Source organism: Crocuta crocuta, unplaced genomic scaffold, assembly GCF_008692635.1.
Source record: "Crocuta crocuta isolate KB4526 unplaced genomic scaffold, BGI_CrCroc_1.0 scaffold140, whole genome shotgun sequence".
In the NCBI taxonomy this organism is placed as follows: Eukaryota; Metazoa; Chordata; class Mammalia; order Carnivora; family Hyaenidae; genus Crocuta; species Crocuta crocuta.
In genome coordinates, this window is record NW_027527775.1 from 3,666,791 (window position 1) to 3,678,964 (window position 12,174).

Consider the following 12,174-nt stretch of genomic DNA (forward strand, 5'->3'; position numbering starts at 1 on the left):
AAAACTGCTATGGGGATGTGGGAGAGGTCAACAGAACTTAGGGGGAAGATTCACAGAGGTCTTTGTGCAGATGTGTGGATTTAGGTTCATCTTGAAGAACGGCCGAGATTTACACGGCATAAAATGGGGGTTGGCATTCTCACTGGCCATGTGAAAATAATGATAGAAAAGTCACTGAGATTGTAAATGTTTTGTGCAGTATTTAGGAGCTAATATTCTCCAAGGATAGTGCATCTATTCAAATCCAACGCTCCCTGCTTCCTAGTTATGTAACATTAACTAGTCACTTAAACATTTTAGGTCTTAGTTTCTTAACCTTGTAAAATGGAGAAAATCCTGCTGTTTGCTCTTGGAGATGCTGTGAAGGTAAAAGAAGAAAAGTCCATGTTAAAAAAAAAATGGTATTGAAAAGAAATTATGTATGGATTGTTACCTGTGTACCAGGAAATTTATAAAAACTATTTTACATTTCCATAATTCTTAAACTGATCCTATAATCCTATTTTACATATATTTAAAAAGTTCAATTAAATAAATTATTTGCCAGAGGTCACATGGCTAGGAAATGGCACAGCCAATATTCAAACCTATACTTCAATTCAAGGATGAATGCACTACCAAGAATGGATGTCAATAGCATCAGGCACAGTATGGATATGTCCACCCGGACCTTCATCCCTTTTATGGATATATTTCTAAGTGTAGAGGGCTATTGGTTCCACAAATACATTAATTCTGTTTTCATTCATATACATTTTTGACTGTTCGTACAAAATCGAAGCTTTTGTTTTTAAATAAGAAGGAAGACTACCGAGTTATTATTTACCCTGACTCTTAAAAATGAAATTAAGAGTTGGATAAGTCTGAATAAGGAACAATCTTAGAAGAAAGAATATACATTAAATATATATCACATATGAAGACTTTACTCATATCTATATAAAGAAAGTTCTACTGTGGAGGTACGAACAATTGATATGAATAAACAAAACGAAATAAGAAAAATAATTACTTGAAAATATCTCTTCCACACTAATAATAAATAAAACAAAAGCTTTGAGGTATCATTTAACAGGTATCAAAATCTAAGTGATTATAAAATATTATTACTGAATAATGGTAAATTTGGCTCAAAACTACCATGTTCCTATATGACGGGAATCCTTGTAAATTTGTATTACCTTCATTCATTCATTCACTCCCATGATCTTTTTAAGGAGTAGTCAGGCAATAGATACCGAAAAGTTTAAAATGGTTTTTCTTGCATCTACTGGTTCAACATATGGTGAATTATGCTAAAGAAATGTTTAAAAAAAAAAACAAAGCTAAATCATGCAAATATCTGTAATATCATCATCTGTATTAGTAACACATTGTCCTCCAAAGAGAAGGGAGAAATTTCTTAAAAGTTACATTACAGGAAAAATTACATTATGAATATGATATATACATTTGATGAATTGTTATTTGGCCTGTCTGTTTAAATTTGAAAAAAAATAATTTGAAGTATAAAAATACTGTTAAGATTTTAAGGGAAATATGTAAGACCAGATGGTAATCTACACTGTGATAACAACTATGTAACAGGGATATGTATGAACGTATGAAGGTATTTTTTCTTAAATTAAGGTGATGAGGTGACAGACCTTTTTTATTGAGGTATAGTTATAGTTGACATATGATATATTGGTTTCAGGTATACAATATGATGATATGATATTTTTGTATATTACAGAGTGATCACCATAAGTCTAGTTACATGTGTCACCATACAAAATTATTACAGTATTAATAATGACTGTATTCCCAGTGCTGTGCTTTACATCTCTGGTTACTTAGGGGTTTTGGGGGTTTTTTGTTTATTTTTGAGAGAGAGAGAGAACCCACATGCATGAGCAGGGGGAGGGGCAGAGAGAAAAGGAGACACAGAATCTGAAGTAGGCTCCAGGCTCTGAGCTGTCAGCAGAGCCCGACGCAGGTCTCAAATTCATAAACCATGAGATGATGACCTGAGCCAAAGTTGGATGTTTAATAGACTGAGCCACCCAGGCACCCTTTATTTAGTTATTTCATACTGAAAGTTTGTACCTCTTAATCCCCTTCACCTGTTTTGCCCATCTCCCTATTCACTTCCCCTCTGGCAACTATTGGCTTATTCTCTGTATTTATGAGTTTCTGTTTTGTTTTGCTTTGCTTGTTTATTTGTTTTGTGAAATTATGGTATTTGTGTTTGTCTGACTTATTTCACTTAGCGTAATATCCTCCAGGCCTATCTCATGCTGTCAAATGGTAATATTTCATTTTTATGGCTGAGTAATATTCCTTTATATATATCTTCTTTATCTTTTGATCTATTGATGGACACTTAAGTTGCTCCCATATGTCAGCTATTGTAAATAATACTATAATTGGATCCCCTGGGTGGCTCAATGGGTTAAGTGGCCAACTCTTGGTTTCAGCTCAAATCATGATTTCATGGTTTCTGAGTTCAAGCTCCTCATAGGGCATTGCACTGACAGTGCAGAGCCTTCTTAGGATTCTCTCTCTCCCTCTCTATCTACCCTTCCCCAGCTTGCTCTCTCTCTCTCTCTCTCTCTTTCTCTCTCGCTCTTGCTCTTGCTCTCTCTCTCAAAAATAAATAGACTTAAAAATAATACTATAATGGGGGCGCCTGGGTGGCTCAGTCAGTTAAGCATCCGACTTTGGCTCAGGTCATGATCTCATGGCTCTTGGGTTCGAGCCCCGCATCGGGTTCTGTGCTAGCAGCTCAGAGCCTGCAGCCTGTTTCAGATTCTGTGTCTCCCTCTCTCTCTGCCCCTCCCCCGCTCATCCTCTGTGTCTGTCTCAAAAAAAATAAAATAAAAAAAAATACTATAATGAACAAAGTGGTGTATATATCTTTTCAAGTTAGTGTTTTTATTTTCTTCAGATAAATACCCAGAAGTGGAATTGTTGGATATTTATACTTTTAATTTTTTGAGGAACCCCATACTTTTTCCACAATGTTTGAATCAATTTACATCCCCACCAACAGTGCACAAGGATTCCCTTGTCTCCACATTTTTGCCAACACTTTTCATTTCTTTTCTTTTTGATACTCCTCATCCTAACAAGTAGGAGGTGATATCTCACTGTGGTTTTGATTTGCATTATCCTAATAATTTGTGATGTTGAGACTGTTTTCATATGTTTGTTCATCTGTATATCTTTATACAGATGGAAAAATGTTTATTCAGTTCCTCTGCAAATTTTTTTTTAATAGTTTATTGTCAAATTAGTTTCCACATAACACTCAGTGCTCATCCCCACAAGTATCCTCCTCCATGCCCATCCCCCCCTCCCCCCACATCCATCAGTCCTCAGTTTTTGTCAGCATTCAAAAGTCTCTCATGGTTTGCTTCTCTCCCTTTCCCCCACCATTTCCGCCCTTCTTCTCCCCCTTGTTCCTCCGTCAAGTTCCTCCTAATCCTCCTATACGTGCAAACATATGATATTTGTCCTTCTCTGCCTGACTTATTTCGCTCAGCATAACACCCTCAAGGTCCATCCATGTTGCTACACATGGCCAGATTTCATTGTTTCTCATTGCCATGTAGTATTCCATGGTATAGATAAACCACATCTTCTTGATCCATTCATCTGTTGATGGACACTTAGGCTCTTTCCATGTTTTAGCTATTGTGGAGAGTGCTGCTATGAACATTGGGGTACATGTGCTCCTATGCATCAGCATTTCTGTATCCCTTGGGTAAATTCCTAGCAGTGCTATTGCTGGGTCATACGGGAGTTCTATTGTTAGTTTCTTGAGGAACCTCCACACTGTTTTCCAGAGGGGCTGTACCAGTTTACATTCCCACCAACAGTGTAGGAGGGTGCCCGTTTCTCCACATCCTCGCCAGCATCTAGAGTTCTCTGATTTGCTCATTTTAGCCACTCTGACTGGCGTGAGGTGGTATCTCAGTGTGGTTTTGATTTGTATTTCCCTGATGAGGAGGGATGCTGAGCATCGTTTCATGTGTCTGTTGGCCATCTGGATGTCCTCTTTGGAGAAGTGTCTGTTCATATCTTCTGCCCATTTCTTCACTGGGTTGTTTGTTTTTCGGGCGTGTAGTTTGGTGAGTTCCTTATAGATTCTGGATATTAACCCTTTATCTGATATGTCATTTGCAACTATCTTTTCCCATTCCGTTGGTTGCCTATTAATTTTCTGGGTTGTTTCCTCTGCAAATTTTTAATGCAGTTTTTGTTTTTGTGGCTTCTTTTTGTTTTTGGTGTTGAAGTCTATGAGTTCTTTACATACGTTGAATATTAAGCCCTTCTCAGACAGTAGAATTAGCAGTCTTCTTTCATTTTTCCCAATGTATCTTTCATATTGTTATAATATTTTTATAATAAAAACAGGGAAAACTGAAGGGTTTGTTTCCAAATAGGTTGACATTGGAACACTTTCATTATGGCTTTCCTATTGTAGCTTCTATAAACTTTTCATGACTTTATAAACAGCTGACACTGCGGAGATGTGTTTCACTTCTCATGAGAACATGCTTTTAATAGATTATACAAACTCAAAAGATTTCACAACCCTTTTACAGTGCATTGACATTTGGTAGGAATTGCAACTTTAGTGAGGTTACTTTTTCTCTTAACTTTGGAAATGACATTTAAAGACACATTTGAATTGTTTGAATTATTCACTGGCTGCTGACAAAACTTCAAATGTGTATCTTCTCTAACATGACCAAAATAAAGTTACAGTAATTATAATAAGAGTAAAGAACTAATCTGGTAAGTCTAATAAATGACTCTGAGGTAAAGTGAGAATATTGGAGGTGAAAGTTTTTCTTCCAGTTTCTTATGCACAATTCAGAGAAGAGCCCTTTCTCAGTGTATAACAGAAGAACTTTTAAAACTTCCACAGGAGTGAACTATGGACTTCTTTTTTGAGGAATAACCCCAAATATGAAAACTAATCATTTTGCAAAAAAAATTATATTTCCTTCATTTATTTGTGTAATTTCTTATAATACATTTATGTATGCACTAAGTGCAGGAACTTAGTTTATTAAACCAAAGAGAGAAAAACTCCTGAATCCTGGATCCAACTGTGGCAAAAGGAGATAGACAATAGCAAGATAAATAAGGAAATAGTATGTCCTGTGAGTTGGTGACAAATTTGAACAGAGGGGTGCCTAGGTGACTCAGTCAGTTGGGTGTCTGACTCTCGATTTTGGCTCAGGTCATGAACTCACAGTTTGGTTTGTAGAGTCGGGCCCTGTGTTGGGCTCTGCGTGGGTGGTAAGAAGCCTGCTTAGGATTCTCTCTCTCTTTCTCTCTGTCTGTCTGTCTCTGTCTCTCTCTCCCTTCCCTCCCTCCCCCTCCCCTACTCCACTACTTGTGCATGCATGCACGCACATGTGCACTCTCTGTCAAAATAAATCAAGTATAAGAAGATATTAGGGGGGAGGGGCAGGAATCCAACGAGGAAGGAGAAGAGGAGGTCAAAGAGGTAGGTTATAATTTTAAATCTGATGTTCAATAAAGGTATGAAACAGTGAGGCTTTAGTCAGGACCTGAGCAAGATGGGAAGGGGACCATGAGTTCTGAGCAGAGGAGTAATGTGACCAGTTAGGGAGCTATTAAAACAGTCCAGGTGAGCAGGATCGTGAGGCTTGAACAAGGATGGTTGTAGCAGAGGTGATGAGAAGCAGTCAGTTTCTGCAGAGGATTTGAAAACAAACCGACAAGACGTGATGGTAGATCGGATGGCAGGGTGAGAGAAAGTGGGGGACAAGGAAGACCTATAGGTTCAGGTCATCCTAGAAATCCAAGTAGTGATGTTATCAGGCAGTTGCAGGTACAGGTCTAGGTAGTTCTGGGCTAGAGTTCTAGGAGATAAAAATGGGTTCAGTTAGGAGATGAGGAATTAGCAGGGAAAGGAAACCTCCCTTCCACGCCCCATCTTAGTGCATTCCTCAGTGTCCCTTCTCCATAGAAAAGCATGAACATGACCGAATTTCTGATGTACGCTTACCACCTTTCATTTTGATACAGTACTGTTTTTGGATCTCTCAAATCCGCTTCTGCCTCTACCATAGAACCAAAACAGCTCAAATTCCACGTGCTAGGTTATGGATGCCCTTGTTTGTCTTAAAATCCTTTTTTTATTTTCCGTGACGCTGACTTGGTTTTTTGCCATGATGTCAAAGGTTATTTCTTATCTTCAGTACTAGCTCTTCTTCCTTTACCTGTCCACTCAACATGTTGGCTGTCAACTTTATGTCCCTTAAATTTTTTTTCCTGAAAAATATTTTCTACTCTGATTTTTTTGTCCTATTCTTTGTTAACGTGCTCCATTCTTGTGCTTGTTCATCAATTCCTTTAATTTCCTCCTCTTGTCTAATGCCTCTTGGATTCTCCACTTAATTGCCTACCCCATTACTGCTATCCAAGATGCATGGCTGGGGTAGATGAGAAATGAGCTGAAATCCAAAAGTAGAGGTAGAGAGGAAGGAATGGTTCCAGGGAGGTCAGGAGTTGTTTTACAGTCAGATACGGATCTTGTGGGTGACAGTAATCTAGAATAAACCCTAACTTCTGGTTTGGGTGGTCATGCTTTGCTAGCACTTCTCTATTGCCAGTATATACCCATATATCCAACTACATCATTATATCCCACTACACAATGAATAGAAGATAATAAGTGATTATAATAACAGGTAATATGAACAGATGATATGCCAACACAAAAAATTCTAGAAAAAGAAAATTTAGGTTAATGTGGAAAATACACCATTGTAACGAGTTATAGTACTTTTAAAAATCTGATTCCAAGACTTGAGATCTGAGCTGGATATACTGGCTTGGTCAAATATGCAGATAATAATCCCAGCCACAGAAGTAGGTCGGATTCTTGGAATGAGAATGGAATCTCAGAACAAAAGAAAGTAACAACAGAATATACTAGCAGCCCATTGAACGCTCTCTCTGTGATTAACCTAAGCAGCATTGTAACATTTTTTTTCCAGAAAAGCCTATGCCATTGTTTCATACAGTTCATGATTAACCAGCCTCTCTCATACGCTGTCCGGGAAAACAAACAGAACTTCCCATGGTGCATTGGAGTAGCTAGAAGGGAATATTTTTCACTACTCATTCTACTCAACAGATTTTAGTGTTCATCTCCCTTCCAGCCCTCCATACCTCTCAGGGATTTTATAGAGCCCACATACGGTCATTTAGGCTAGTCCACTTGTAGGTACTTAGAGGAATTTCTTTTTCAGTGTTTTAATAAATCGACCCAAAGAAACAATAGTTGGAAATACAGTAACTTGCCCAGTGTTTGTCATCTGCATAAGCCCATAAGACATAGATGAAAGATTAGAGGCCAAAAGAAAAACAAAATTGAGCCTCAGCTCTATCTCAGTGTGAAAGGGAGATACGTAAAATATTTAATGGTTCGTATACATTTTATCACTAGTAATGTAAACCAGGTCAGAACTGCCGAAGCAAAGAATAACTTTTTACTTAATTTGTATAGGTATTTCTTCAATATTCTATTTTGGATAAGTTATGAAAGCCAGATAAATTTATGCAATCAGAAAAATAAGAAATTGATGAATAGAATTCCCCCAGCCACATGCTTCTCCGGCCTCATCGGCTTGGCCCTCTGTCCGGAACTGCTGCTTCTGGGAGGCTGATCCATTCTAGTCCCAATGCCGTCCATGCCCTTGTGCCCTTCAATAGATTTCCCATCCCTGGGATATTCTCATCCTAACTCCTGCTTGGATGAAGGCATCATCTATTCTGTGTTCTTACCTTGACTATCCACTTGCTGCCAAATTAATGACTCCCTTTTTTGTCTGTGCTGTGTGTGTGCACGTGTGTGCACGTGTGTGTGTGCATCACTATCAGAATATTCCAAAGATTTTACTCTTCCAAATTAATGCATTAGAACTTTGGTGGTTGTAAATATTCTATACATATTGATCTTGGCATACTAGTTAGTGCCTTGCACAGTGCTTGATATAAAGACACATAATAGGAATTTGTTGGACTGGCCTACATGAAGGGATAGGTATTTTGTTTTTTGGGAGGGTGGGGAATAGGTATTTCTGACTTAAAGTCACTGATTGAAGATCTCCTACGGGCACCTGGGTGGCTCAGTTCGTTAAATGTCCAACTCAATTCCTGCAGTGGCTTCACTGTGCTGAGAGTGGAGCCATCTTGAGACGCTCTCACTTACACGCTTGCTCTCTCCCCCCCCCGCTCCTCTCCCCCACTCACTCATACTCTCTTCCTCTCAAAAAAAGAAAAAAGAAAAAAAGAAATTAAAAGAGAAAGTATTCTAATATCTATTTTTTTGTTTCTTTGTTTTTATGGTGTAGCATCTAGCATTCTTTTTTCTTTCTCTGAAGAAAAGTCCTTTAAGCCTATGGGTTCTAAATTACAAATTTGGTTGAAAGAACATGTGGCACTCCCAGCCAAGTATATGGGTAAAAGTAACATTCATCCTGCTTTACTGAAGCTTAGATCAGTAGATTATCATTCTGGATTTGCCACCTTCCTTCCTCTTTAAAGCAATAAAGTGTTTACGTTTTCTGTAAGAAGCATTCACATAGACTTTAAGAGTTGTCATATATGCATACATAAGCACACAGGGAATGATTTGAGAGACAACTCCATAAGCAGTTTGAGGAATCTGTATTGTTGCTGAAGTTTATGAAGATTTTTTTTTCATGNTGCTCTCACTTACACGCTTGCTCTCTCCCCCACCCCCCCCCCGCTCCTCTCCCCCACTCACTCATACTCTCTTCCTCTCAAAAAAAGAAAAAAGAAAAAAAGAAATTAAAAGAGAAAGTATTCTAATATCTATTTTTTTGTTTCTTTGTTTTTATGGTGTAGCATCTAGCATTCTTTTTTCTTTCTCTGAAGAAAAGTCCTTTAAGCCTATGGGTTCTAAATTACAAATTTGGTTGAAAGAACATGTGGCACTCCCAGCCAAGTATATGGGTAAAAGTAACATTCATCCTGCTTTACTGAAGCTTAGATCAGTAGATTATCATTCTGGATTTGCCACCTTCCTTCCTCTTTAAAGCAATAAAGTGTTTACGTTTTCTGTAAGAAGCATTCACATAGACTTTAAGAGTTGTCATATATGCATACATAAGCACACAGGGAATGATTTGAGAGACAACTCCATAAGCAGTTTGAGGAATCTGTATTGTTGCTGAAGTTTATGAAGATTTTTTTTTCATGAAAACAAATCTTCATTAAAGACAGGTTAACAGATTGCTCAAGGCAAATATTGCAGAGAGAAAGTTACCGACCTATCCACATAAGATTTATTTTGAAGAGCGGTTCTCCAAGGCAAATTGGTATTCGGAAATGTATGGGGATAAAATTTTTGGAATGTGTGTGTGTGTATGCGGGGAGAAGCAGTAATGTAAGGACTAGGAAACATTATTGACCTGTAGAGGGTGGCAACCAGGGATGATAACTATCTCCACAGTAAAGACAGTCCTTTACAAAAAACATTTGTCCCAGGCACCGTGTTAATAATGTTCCCTTAAGAACTACAATGAGGTGTGGCCATAGCTAGGTGCCTACTGGACCTGACACAATAAAAATAGGTGCTGATAAGGAAAAAGCTAGAATGAATGGCAGTGTCTCAACAGCATGACTTAAGTCAACCAGCCCTAAGATGTGGTTCATGTTCAAGGAAGCTCTCAAAAGAGTAGGAATGCAGGAAAGGGAGGGAGGGAGGGAGGGAAGGGAGAGGAAGAAAGAAAGAGAAGGAATGAATCTGAATCATGGACATAATCCATTTTACTAGAAATTTCTCTATTGAAAGGGGCTCATCTTTTATTTTGAGAGAGAGAAGAGCAGAGAGAGAGAGAGAGAGAGAGAGAAAGAATCACAAGCAGGCTCCGTGCTGTGAGTGCAGGGTCCAAGGCAGGGCTCGAATGCACAAATCATGAGATCATGACCTGAGCTGAAATCAAAAGTCAGACCCTCAACTGACTGAGCCACCCAGGCTCAGTATATTTTTGAGAGAGAGAGAGAGAGGGAGCATACAAGTAGGGGAGGGGCAAAGGCAGAAGGAGACAGAAGATCCAAGCAAGCTCAGTGCTATAGCGCACAGCCTCAGGTGGGGCTGAAACCGTCCAGCCACGATATCAAGACTTGATCTGAAATCGGACGCTTCAGTGACTGAGACACCCAGGTGCCCTAGAAGCACATGTTTTTGGTTTCAATTGCTCAAACATCCATCTTGCTTAAAAAACAAAAATAAAACTAATATATGTCTTACACCTTACCAAAAAAATCTAGACCATTCATTCAGTAAATCTCTCTTAAGTGTATCCTTTCTTATGGGTTGCTATAGGCTTTGCTATTTCAGTGTCAAATGAAAACAGACATGGTCAGTCCTCTTAAGTAGCTCACCATCTAGAGAGAGATCAGGTTCGAGAGTGTTCATCTTTCTTACAAAAATATTCCCATCTAGAAGACTGAGTAATATAAGAGGTGTTTCCTTTGCATTTAAGTGGAAATGGAGTCAGAGTACCACAAATTTTAGGGCAAAAGCCATGGTTATTGCTCACGGAGAAGGGGCCAGGAAGCAGGCGTACAAGACAAGATTTCTAGTTCCACGGCAGGGTAGATATAAATGTGTACTTTGTGAGCTCATTCTTTATAAGCTGAGTTAAAAGACAAAAACCTTTGCTATGTAGTTCCAGTTGCTTTGAACTATAGTTTTAAAATGAATTCAGCTGAGCTTTCTTGTCATCTCAGTTTTTAAAATTATTTGCTTTGCTTGGCAAGTAAAGCTGTCGTCCGAATCAAATAATAGAATAAGTTAAAAATGGGGAAATAGCAGGAGAGGTTACATCTGAATTACCCAGTTTGGTTTCGTATAATGGTCAATTTTCCTGGGTAATTGTCTATTTCTTTTACTTTGTTTCTGCCTAATAAGAGAGAATCCAGGGCCTTTACCTTCCACCTCTGTCCCCTTTCTCCACCCTGGCCAAACCATTTAAAGGCCATCTTTGGTCAGATCAGCAGGGTTTACAGGAAGTACAACCAATCCACAGAATGATGTGTGCGTGAAGACTGTCATTGCAAACTGCAAAATAATCGCCTGGGTAATTTTTAAAATAATATATTGACAGTTCAGTCACATCCTTACTTGTCAATACCTCTCCCCAGAGCAGGATGAATGTTTGCATATGAATGATGATCCTCCATTTCCTGGACAGGAGATGAGTTTGGTGCCCCAGAGTTGCCTGTGAGCTCAGTTAAAACTTCAGCTGTACTAAATCCCTAACTCAGCATTACAGAAAATAAGAAATGATCAGAAGATGTTGACTTTATGCTAAATTTATCAATCAAGTGAACTGAAGTGTTTCCAAGAAGAAGTCACACAGTTTCTTGGGTGTTTTTTTTTTTTTTTCGCTGCAAAATGTTCTTAAAATGTGGTCCTCACACTGGTGACCACAGCATCATTAAAAGAACTTGTTGGAATCGCAATTTTTTTAAAGTTTTTAAATGTTTATGTATTTTTGAGACAGAGAGCATGTGTTGGGGAGGGGCAGAGAGAGAGAGACAGAATCAGAAGCAGGCTCCAGGCTCTGAGCTGTCAGCACAGAGCCCGCCTGGGGCTCAAACTTATGAACTGTTAGATCATGACCTGAGCAAAGTCAGACGCTTAACAAACTGAGTCACCCAGGCGCCCTGGAATTTCAAATTCTTGGCCCTCACCTTAAATATCAGAAACTCTGGGGTTAAGGCCCATCAGTCAAGCCTCTCAAATGATTCCGATGCATCTTAAAGAGACATAGGCATAGATTGTGTGATGGAATATGAATGTGCTTAAAAAGCTATAGAGACACACTTGTGATGCTACCAGTGTATATGAGGGAAGCCCTGAAAGTAAACAATAGAGAAAAATTGTGTTTTTTCCTGTGGTTCCTACTCTAGTGACTAGACTTTATCTTTCTAAAATGACAAACAGATGTCTTGGCAAAAGAAAAACGGTCTCATGAAGCTCTGATAAAAGATCACAGGAAATATTTGATTTGCTCCGAGTTTTGCACACCTATTTGCTCTAAAGGAAATTATATGTATTTTTTTCAGCCAAATAGTTTTCTTTCACTTGAGAAAAGATTTTTTTTTCAG

General features: G+C 38.5%; 1 protein-coding gene across 4 annotated transcripts in view; it reads left to right on the forward strand.

Moving 5' to 3' along the window:
- Positions 1-12,174, forward strand: part of MSR1 (macrophage scavenger receptor 1) — an 80,425-nt gene that overhangs the window by 712 nt on the left and 67,539 nt on the right. The window lies entirely within an intron of this gene.